This window comes from Gymnogyps californianus, chromosome 3, assembly GCF_018139145.2.
Source record: "Gymnogyps californianus isolate 813 chromosome 3, ASM1813914v2, whole genome shotgun sequence".
Lineage (NCBI taxonomy): Eukaryota > Metazoa > Chordata > Aves > Accipitriformes > Cathartidae > Gymnogyps > Gymnogyps californianus.
In genome coordinates, this window is record NC_059473.1 from 63,033,709 (window position 1) to 63,044,503 (window position 10,795).

Here is a 10,795-nt window from a genome sequence, read left to right on the forward strand (position 1 = left end):
CACAGAAGCTGATGATAGTTGGTCTATTGTAAATTTGTCATTTTTCATTTCAAGCTTGGTTTTTTTCCTAAATATAAACTAATCTGAGAGCTATTTAATTCTTACTTACGTGGCACTTTTTATTCTGATGATAGCAAATATACTTCTAAGTTCTTTTACTTGTGTCCCTGTGTAAATCTTGGTACACATATTTGAATTACGGTTTCTTAAATTAACGCTTTCCTCTTGAAAGTTTTCAGTGACCTGATGGAGGAAACCAATAACACATTGTCTTCTCTTATTTAATATAGGAAAAAAATAATGTTTTTTATTGTGTTTGCAGTTTGTTTAGCCCTTGTACAACACAGCAATTGAGTAAAATTAAAAATAAAGAACATCACATTTTCCAGACTGAGGGACCGAAGGGTCCTTTCCTCGCTGTGCTGGAGCAGCTCAGTAGCCAGAGCATGGCAGTGGAGCTGGGTGGATGGTGCAGACACGTAGGAGTAGGGAACTTTTTTGCATTGCCACATAATGCCAAAACTTGACAGTTGAACTCTAACCCAGCACCCTGTGTGTCATCCATTTGTTCTTTTGACATCTAACTTGTTTACAGCACGAACACTTCTCTCCCACATACAGGGATCGAAACTCCCTAAAGTCTAGTACCAGATGCCAGAAGATAGGGTGGTTTACATGTTTTGAACAGAGGGTAGGTAAAAAATTTTACTTGGTACAAAAATTTTTCAAGGGTTTGACTTTGCTTATTTTTCATGTGGATTAGATGGGTACACAGGGGCTACTAAAGGTTAATGACACTGGAGAGCCTTCATACTGTAGGTTATCTCCCTAGGTCAATTTTTGTCTCAAGTCAAAAGTTTCTTGCAGTTCAGAACTGACAGTCAATGGGCTGTGTAAAACAATTAGATCTTTTCGAAGGAATTCCACTTTATCAAAACAGAACATGAACATTTGTAGAAGGATGAATTTAGGAACATTTTGGACATCTTCCCAAGTCCGAGTTGCACTCACATCGAGGGAAAATCAGAGGTTGGCAAATCTAAAGGCAATAAAGAATTTTTTATCATCAAATTAATCTCAACGGTAGTAAATATCTCCTCTGGAGATAGTAAAACGCTAAACATAGAAGGAAAAGTGTTCAGTAAACATCCTGGTTCTGTATCTAACATTTCCCTTTAATATTAATGTAATGGAAAGTATTGTTCTTATGTGATACAAGTAAATAACATCACTTCTTCCTGAATGCAACTTACACCCACAAATTCTACAACAGTTGCTTGAAGATGAAGGGAAACAACTGGTGTCATTCTACATTAATTATTAGAAAACAAAGCTTCTTAAATAAACCTGATTCCATGCTTTGCTGGTGTCAGTTACTAGCCTGGTTGATAAAAGCAATTACGCAGACTTTTGTGAGGTATTTGGTTTGGTACTGTACAATGTTTGGACAGAAAAATCTAGCAGCACTTGCTGGCAAAAAACCCATGCACATTAAACTGACAACTGACGCCCCGGCAGAATTACTAATAGGTTGGCAATAAGAAATCTTCAGCACATAACTTCTCTAGTTATTTTCTGCAGAGATCAGTGCCAGATTTGATCTCATTCTACATTTTCATCTGTGGCCAGGAAGAAAATATTAAGTCACTACAGATAAAAAACAAAGATGATAGGAAGACTGGGAAAACAGTAAAAACGGAGGAGGCAGAGGAGGCAGACTGTAAAACAGATGGATTAGCAAACTAGACCCACTGAAACAAATGCACTGTAATACAGGCACATACAAGGTGGGTATTATATCCTGAGAACAACAAAGAGGGTATGGGGCACAGTGGGCAAATATCTCAATAGGAGTTCACAGTGCATTACAGGGTTAAAAGGGAATGATGCAATTCATGGATGTATAAGCAAGCTAGAAGACGTGATTCTTGCCCCTGTATTTCTCATTGCTGAGATTTTTTTCCATGCTAGTAATTCTAAGTCTTTTTACCGGTACTTCCCAGGTCTCACTGAGATCACAATTTTATCTTTATTATGAATATTTTTCCACTGCAAAGAGGGTGTTTATCCCTTGATTATGGCAATAAGTCACTGCAGAAATAGATAAAAGCCAGCTAGATGAACTTCTCACTTAACTTCCTTGTTCATGCCACAGTGGTTTATTCTCATCTCCCTTGATAACCTTGAAAACCTCAGAGTAAACAAGTGGGTCATCTATTTCCCCCAGTTTATAACATTCGTCATTGTGTAAGCCGGATACAAATTCCCTGGTACTTCTCAACTGTGTTATGATTCAAAGAAGCCAAACGTACCAATCTGCAGCCAACTGCAAGCGGTGTACAGAGAACTATGACCCAGTACTTCTCCTTGTAGTTTGAGAACATTCCAGATCTTTTGCTTTGTTAGAAAGAGAAACCGATGATGGACCCAGGTAATTCTTTGATGCAATTCCATTGACTACAAAGGAAAATCCTCTTTTCTTGAATGCATTATTAATGCAAGTGGGGGATATATTGCTTTTGGCAACAATGCCAAGTATCTTGCCATTAACACTTATTCCAAACCGCCCTGCCCTGATATAACTGCATTTGGTCTGATTTTCTACACTGGGAACATATTGGACCTGAACTGGGAATTACTTGAGAATTCAAATACATTTCTAGAACACTGGTAAGATAACCAAGGAAATGGTAATGAAGCGGGCTTAGTATTTAGCTGTTCTTTAGTGCAGAGACATGCATCTGGTTCCACATGCTCCCTTTGGGCATTTTGGTTGCTCTATATCCCATGGAGTACCTGAAAGAAAACAAGACAAAGTGACTTCAGAAAAATGAAAGAGGAGTCTCAAAAAGTGCGACTCAGTTGACCCCAAAGTTATGGTGTTAGTGGGGAGTGAGTACATCCTCAATGCAGATGATAGGAATATTAAGTATTGTTATTTACATATTGGACCTTTCACCTCAGGATGTCGGTGCACACTCTAATCATCAATGAATTTAATCTCATAACTACTGAGGAGAGTTAGGTGAGTGTAATTTCTCCAATATGTCATGCAGAACAAATATAGAAATGGAAGAAGTGAGAGGTTAATTACCCCAGATATGCAAGGCATTTGAATGCCTAACACCCATTGATTTCAAGAGGCACTAGTCGCCATAAGTTTTGAGTGTCTCTGTGGTTTGCCCAGCACCAAACTGATTAGTCAGGAAGCTATGAAGTAAAAGGCAATCTGTGTATTGCCCTGATTTTCTAACTTTCTCCAAGAGGAAACATCACCTTAGAAATGGGTTGTGAGATTCATCTTATCAAACGTGTCACCTTTACAGTGTAAACATCTACATCTGGACTAGTTATCTGTCCATGTAGTCAAGGGAGGGAAAGACAACGGAGACGAATTCCACCTTGGGTGTCTGCACTGCAAAAGCAGAATACCAAAACGCAGCCTACACCAGCTGTGGTCATCCACTTACCCTCGCCTCTCGTATTTGCTATCCTGAGATTCACCGGAAAAAATTACAAAACGTATCCAGGGGATTTCCATGCAGTCCTTGATGCTATCTTTAGAGTGCTCTAATGCAGTTTCAGAATAAAGAACTCGTTTGTACTTTTTCTTGTGTCTACTTGTCTCTGCTTCACCCAGCTCAAAACAAGAGAGTTTATAGATTAAACACTTACTGGCTCCACCTGCCTATAAAGTTATCATCTCCTGGTTTTGCTGACCTCTGTGATGTCCCGCGATTATTTTCCATTTATTATAGGCTTTGCTGGATTAATTTTATCTACTGATGATATTTTCTTCATCACAGTATTAAAACAGAGATTTAGTCAACCTTTTATACATTAGCAGGTTTTTTTAAATAGCTTATTGCTTTTTGGCTGGGGAAAAATAAGTCAAGAACAATATGATCTAGCTAGACTTTCCCTGGAACTGAAAATATTTAGTTACACCCTGAAACAACAGAAAGAGCATGTTGATAAAAAGAGGTTAGGCCAAACACAGCTTCAGCAGCTATACTACAGGTGTTATTATTACAGGCTGAAACTTCATTGTAGAGAAGAAAAAAAGAGATAAAACCTACCCATAACTGCTGTGTTTGCTGCTGGACTTTGATGAGAGCTAAATTCAAAGTTATTTCCAAATATGAAGTGTTGTTAACTCAAAAGAGTAAATACTGTGAAATTTTGAAGGTCAGCCCTTTGCAGAGCGTGGCTGGACTTCTGCATTTCTACAGATGAAGCCATCTGCAAGATGAAGGCAGCAAGCATAAGGAGGAGCGTTAGGGGCTGGAAATTTTCAGCAAGCTGTGCTTGTGACCCTCGCCTTCTCCAAAGCCTCAGGGAGCGGAGGAACGTGTCTGCTCTAGGAGCTGGCTCATTGGTGGGTGCACCCAGACCCGATGTGAGAGTGGGGGAACAGTGAGGCAGAAGCCTCATTGTGGTGCAAAATGAAACCACAGGTACCTTGGGGAATTGGTTAAAGCTGGAAATGCTGTGCCATCTACAGCACATGCAGATGTGGAAAGTCTAACAAAACTCTGCACATTAAAGATCAGATTGTTTCTGGTCCCAGCTGTTGGCAGGTTTCTCTTCTGGGACAGGAGAGTGAGCCTGGGTCAGAGAACGGACGCACGACAGTGAGGTAACTCAACATTGTAGATGACGTTGTGGCTGCAGTCAACTTACAATGTGCAGACACATGAAAAACCCAAATCCTCAGAAAAAATCTTGCCACTCTGAGGAGGACTGAGTGCATAGCGGAGCCCAGAGTGGAAATCTGACATAGCCCCAGTGCAGGGGAGATGAGCAAGTGCCCTGGTTTCGGCTGGGATAGAGTTAATCTTAGTAGCTGGTACAGTGCTGTGTTTTGGATTTAGTGTGAGAATAATGTTGATAACACACTGATGGTTTAGCTGTTGCTAAGCAGCGCTTATCCTAAGTTAAGGACTTTTCAGTTTCCCGTGCTCTGCCAGCAAGCAGGTGTGCAAGAAGCTGGGAGGGAGCACAGCCAGGGCAGCTGACCTGAACTAGCCAAAGGGATATTCCATACCATGGAACGTCATGCCCAGTATATAAACAGGGGGGAGTTGGCCGGGAGGGGCGGATCGCTGCTCGGGCATCGGTCAGCGGGTGGTGAGCAATTACATTGTGCATCACTGTTTTCTGGGTTTTTTTTTTCCCCTTTTTTTTTTTGTTATATTCCTTTTCATTACTATTATTTTTATTATTATATTTCATTATTATTATTGTTAGTATTATATTTTACTTCAGTTATTAAACTGTTCTTATCTCAACCCACGAGTTTTGCTGCCTTTCCCGATTCTCCTCCCCATCCCACTGGGAGCGGGGGGTGGAAGTGAGGGAGCAGCTGCGTGGTGCTTAGCTGCTGGCTGGGGTTAAACCATGACAGCAAGGCTTAAAGGTCTGATGTAACAGCAAACTGTCTGAACTGAAAGCTGGTTAATTAAATAATGAAACCCTCATGATAAGAAATTCTGCCTTAATAGGCCTTCCCTGCTGACTGCCCAAAAGAAAAAGTGAGAGGAAGAAAATTCTGGTGATGAATATGTTAAATTTGACATTCACGTAGACTCAGGTTTGGCTGGGCCTGACGGGGCCTGAGCTACATGTCTAGTCTGAGTAATGCATTTTGAACTTTAATGGTGCACACTACTGATATGACTCAAACGCACAGGAGCACCGGCAAGCACCGGAGGCTTTCCTGCCTCCAAGCACCTGACCTGGCGCCAGCCTTCAAAGAGAACCGCTCTGCCAGGGGTCATCATTCATTGCTCTATCACCACCACCCAAACTTCCCTTTTTCAAAAAAAGTCTCTGGAAATGATGACTTTTTTCTTTTAGGCAAATGTAAGCTGGTCTAGACATGCACATGACTGTGAAAAAGCCATGCAACATCATCCTTTTCTGTTAGGCTATGCATTAATAATACATAAATGAAAAATAACGTGATCTCTTCCCTCCAGTAAAAATAAGTTTTGTCCTCATTGCAGGTAATAAGTTACAGGATAAATAAGCTATAACCTATCATGCTGAAATATCACTTTGGCTACTTTTCTTGCCTTTTAAGTGGTTGTGCATTAAGGACCACAGCAAAGGACACCTAATTCCGATTAAACTGTAACCAGCAACCAAGACGTGCATCTATTTAAATGCAATGTCTTAACAACCAGGTCTGCTTAGCTAGGCATGCCTTTGTGGCATGAGGATTGCGACAGCAGCAATTTAAGGTGCATCTTTTCACTCCAGAACATAGAAAAGGAAGTAGGAGACTATTTTCGTATGATAGCTGGCCAAATCCCCATCCTAGTTATCCTACAGAATACCTGGAGTAAAGTTGCAGAAGCCAATCGAATTATTAAAGGTTTACACGAGTAGAAATGTTACTGGAGTTTGCAGTAAGATGTTTACCAGGCATCACTGCAGTGCGCACTCTTCTGTCACCAGTGTCAGGCAACAGGAAACGAAACGAGTCCTGCAACAAGTAATGTTAGTAAGTGGGAATTCTGACGGGGTGATCTCATACTACGTCATACTTCATGCCGTGACCAAATTCTGCCCCACGGTACTCAGCAGCGTATCTGAGAGTGGTCGGTAAGAAAAGCATTGGTTTCAAAGCACAAACCTTCGCACAGAGCTGCGTTCCTTGTAGCAGATCCCCAACTCACTGGCTTTGCCCCTTGTTGTGATGTGCCATCAAACAGTGGCTTTTTTAAAAACTAGTATGGGCTGGGAATTGGACTAACTCGTGACGTGCATTCGTATGAGCTCATATGAATCCCTTGACATGGAGCCATAACCAGAGAACAAAACTTAAGTTTCCCCCCCCCCCAGTAATTCACCAGGGGAAATCTGACTTCCTGCCCAACACCACAGATGTGTACAAGAGCTTAACCAAAAAAAAGGGGGGGGGGGGGAGAAAAAAAGCCAAATCAATAACAGAAAGAATCATTGCTGTCAGAGATCAGGGGTGGTGGGAGGGGGGAGAAGTTATGTACATAATATTATTCACTTTAGCGAGGCTGGAGGAGGGGGTAGTCTGGATAGCATGCCGTAGGCTGTCTTTCAATATTAGACACAGGGAGTTTTTTGAAAATTAACATTAGTACAAAAAGATGTCATCATAAAACTCCCAAGCAAAATTACCTGCTCTTATTTTAGGTTTCTGTTTGACAGACATTAAATATGTTTGTGGGGTTTTTTATATGTATATATGTATCTATACATACAGGCTTTTCTTCAATAGACATTTATCTTGACAAATGGAGATGCAATCATACCGAGCTGACTAGGTTTCCTACAGCAGCTGTTTGGTGTAAAAGGGCTGCGAGAGCCCTTTGCAGGGGTGCTGGACTGCCCAGGAGGCAGCGGGAGGACAGCCATGGCTCCGGCCAGCCGGCAGCGGCAGGGGGACTGACCAGGTCGGCTCGGCCGCAGGTCGAGAAGTGATAATGCTCATACAGGAGCAGGGCTGGGCTGTGAGGTACATCTAAATGTGTCCTACTAAATGGAACAGCTAGAGGAATAACCCGTGTAAGAGCTAGTGGCAGTCTTCTCCAAAATAACTGTGGATGGTCAGGGAAAGGGGAGTTAACGAAGTAGCAGCTCAATTAAACCACTTACAAACATTTTGTCTTTCTTCCTATGCAGCTAGGACAACCCTTCTGAACCAGGCAAGGGTTGATACTATCAGTATTTATCACCGGTGTGGGAGAAAGCATCAGCACAGAAATGACTGAACAAGTTTACGTTAGCCCATTGAATCTGCTCCCATCAGCGACAGGTTTGCTGCACTGCCTGTTAAATGTGGGCACCTGAGAAACAGAGCACTCGAATGTAAAGTCACCTGTAGTTCTAACTCCGGATTTTAAGGGGCCTTGGCAGTTTAAACTGAAATTGTAACTGTTCAGTGTCGTGGTTGTCTATTTTGGTGCTGTACATATTACACTATAGCGTCCTACTCAAGTATGCAGAACAAAATTATGCAGTCGCTGCTCCCCTGTGGCTCTCACCTGAACAAAACATGCATCATATCACTGTGCTGAACCACTTATTTTGCACAGACTGAATGCACAAGCTAATATGTCATGCACTGTGGCCTCACGGCCCCAGGTGCACAAAGTTATGCTCAGCATGAATTTTTGGAGATTTATATCCAAAACACTTATATCCAACATCCAGACGCTACTGAAATCTTCACAGGCCTCCTCAAATACTGCCTGAAGTCCTCCAGCCCCTCTGTCAGTAAAATCCCCAGGTACTGAGGATCTCTTTGGTGAGTCTAAGTCCCCATTCCCACACTACAGATGTGCTCAGAGGCCTTCCTGGTGCCCAAGTCTCAGCAGGACTCTCAAAGAAAGTATTGTCCTGGGCATCTGAACTACCAGGTCTGGCCCCACCAGATATCCCTGTGCACTCATTGCCTTCTAAACACAGCTAGGGATGAGCAGGTTAAGATTTTTTTTTTTCCAGTAGGTGGACTACCACCTTGACATAGCAGCTTAAAAGTCCCTGCTGTGCCTGTTCAGAAGAGGAGCTTAGAGTCAAGTACCCCAGTCCCAGGTGGGAAAGACACCTTAGCATATCCCAAGAGCTTTGGTCTCCTTGATGAGGGTCTTTTTTTTGTGTGTATCCTAATCATTGAACCGCCTTTTCTCCTATGCCTATCGCTGTCAGTGTAAAGGCCATAGTTGCCAGATATGGATGATTTAACTGACCTTAGGCACTTCTGAGGAATGGGGTGGTATAGATTAGGACAGTCTGCAGCATGTGCAGGGACATCAGGATGAAAGACAGCTGGCAAAATGGCTATCACATGTGATTCAATCAAGCACATAAAAAGTAGATATGAAGCCACTCCTACATTTATACTAACTCAGACAAACGTTTTTCATTTCCATTTATTGCATTCCTACTTGCTCCAGGCCGCCAGTGGGTCAGCTGGAATCTGTACACCAAGTTGCACGGCAAGCAACTCATGAACGGCTCATCAAATAAGACATCCTTACTTAAATAACCACTTCTCAATACCTACCTCGGAGAGGCACGGTTTGCCTGTGAGGTCTGCTTGCAGCGAAGGAGTAGCACTGCAGAGTGCGGGTCCCCTCCATCTGCAGGTAACTCTTCTCTTCCGCTCTACTGGGCGAGAGGGAGTGCTGTGCGGGATGGACCTGAACAAGTGTAGGAAGAAAGGATGGGCAGATGGCTCACAGGCCATAAATATGATGCCTTTCCCTTCTGTGTAAATGTAGAACATTGCAGCCTGCACCTGAGATTGTAACAGCAGGGACTCTCCGTTCTTGCTTTCCCTGCAAACTGCCAACCACACTGAGTCCTGGCTGGGGCTCCTGGGATACACACTTAGGTCAGTAGCTTGATGCAGGTGTTTTGGTCTAACACACTACATGCTGTTTGGTGCTCCCAGACCTATTGCAGTGGCCTACTACTTCAGATCACACCAAAGACTTGCCGAGCAGAGCACTGAGGTACCAAAAGATAAATCTACGTTCTCTCTACACTGAAAATGTAGTAAGTGCTTTCTTCTTTTCTGTATCATAAGTTATCTATTAATATAGTGGTTAGATCCCTGAGAAATCCAGAAACATAGATAATATTCAGATCACCATATAATCATCTAAAAATATCCCTTCCTCAAACAAAATGAATATGTAAGCACAGCCTGCATAGCAATCCCTTTCTGCACTATATTATAAGGAATTCCAGTGCAATGCAAGTAGTCATTAAGCCAATTGTTTCATATTAGTTTTGCCTTTCTGCTAAGAAAAGAATCTCTGGCTATGAAAGATTTGTGTCTTAGCAAAGAGACTTCCAGAAGTGGTCACAAAAAGGGAGACTCCAAATAAAAGTTCTCTCTTGCAAGAACAGGAAGGAAAAAAATGTATGAACTTGAAAAGGTGTCTGGGCAAAGAGCAGAAAGCATCAGAGGGTCAAAATCCCCTAAGGACATTAGGGAAATACCAGAGTATTTTAAAAAAAAGGCCCTGGCAGCTTTAATGTTCCCACACAAGTAAATCACAAGAGACAGGCTGGGCACTCATTTACATGGGAGCTTCAGAATGAGACAAGCCTCATGTGACTTCAGGGTTATGAGTAATGGGCCCAGAAAGCAGCAAAGAAAAATCAGTGGGATCTGGGGCATTTCATCTCAAATCCTTCCTCTTTGCAGAAGCTGCCGTTAACAGCAACTGGAGTTAATCAGTCTCCTGACACTGAAGGTGTCATGATGGAGGCTCTGCCGTTTCAGCGAGCAGGGGCTGATGGCTGCCGAGGCTGGATGCCATGAGCTGCCTCCATCTCCTGGTGCCTGGCTGCAGATATCCCTCCCAGTCTTTGCCCGCTCTTTCAGCACCGAGGTGTCTGCCTGGTGCAGAAGTTCAATGAATTGGGTGGGCATGTGAGTTGCATGAGTTGTAAAGAAAGGGGAAGGAGGGTACAGATAAATGGAGAGTCAGATTTTGAAAAAGAGGAATATGCTGTAGAGATGGGGTTGGTAGATCCAGCAGGCTCTGCTCTGGGGGGAGTTGGCTGACTTCTAGGTTGTATGCTCCGAAAGGAGGGGTGTGTGAGTCCAGAGGGAGCTGGGCTAAATTGTAAGGAGAGCGGTGCACGTCAGGAAGGTGGACAGGCGTCCAGGAACATGGGCTAGAGAGCTGAGTGAATTACAAGGACCAGCTAACCTATGGCAAAAGTACTCAGGAACTTAACATCTACATGGTTTCAATTGGGACAGCACTGAAGCATGTGCTGAGGTATGCTCCTG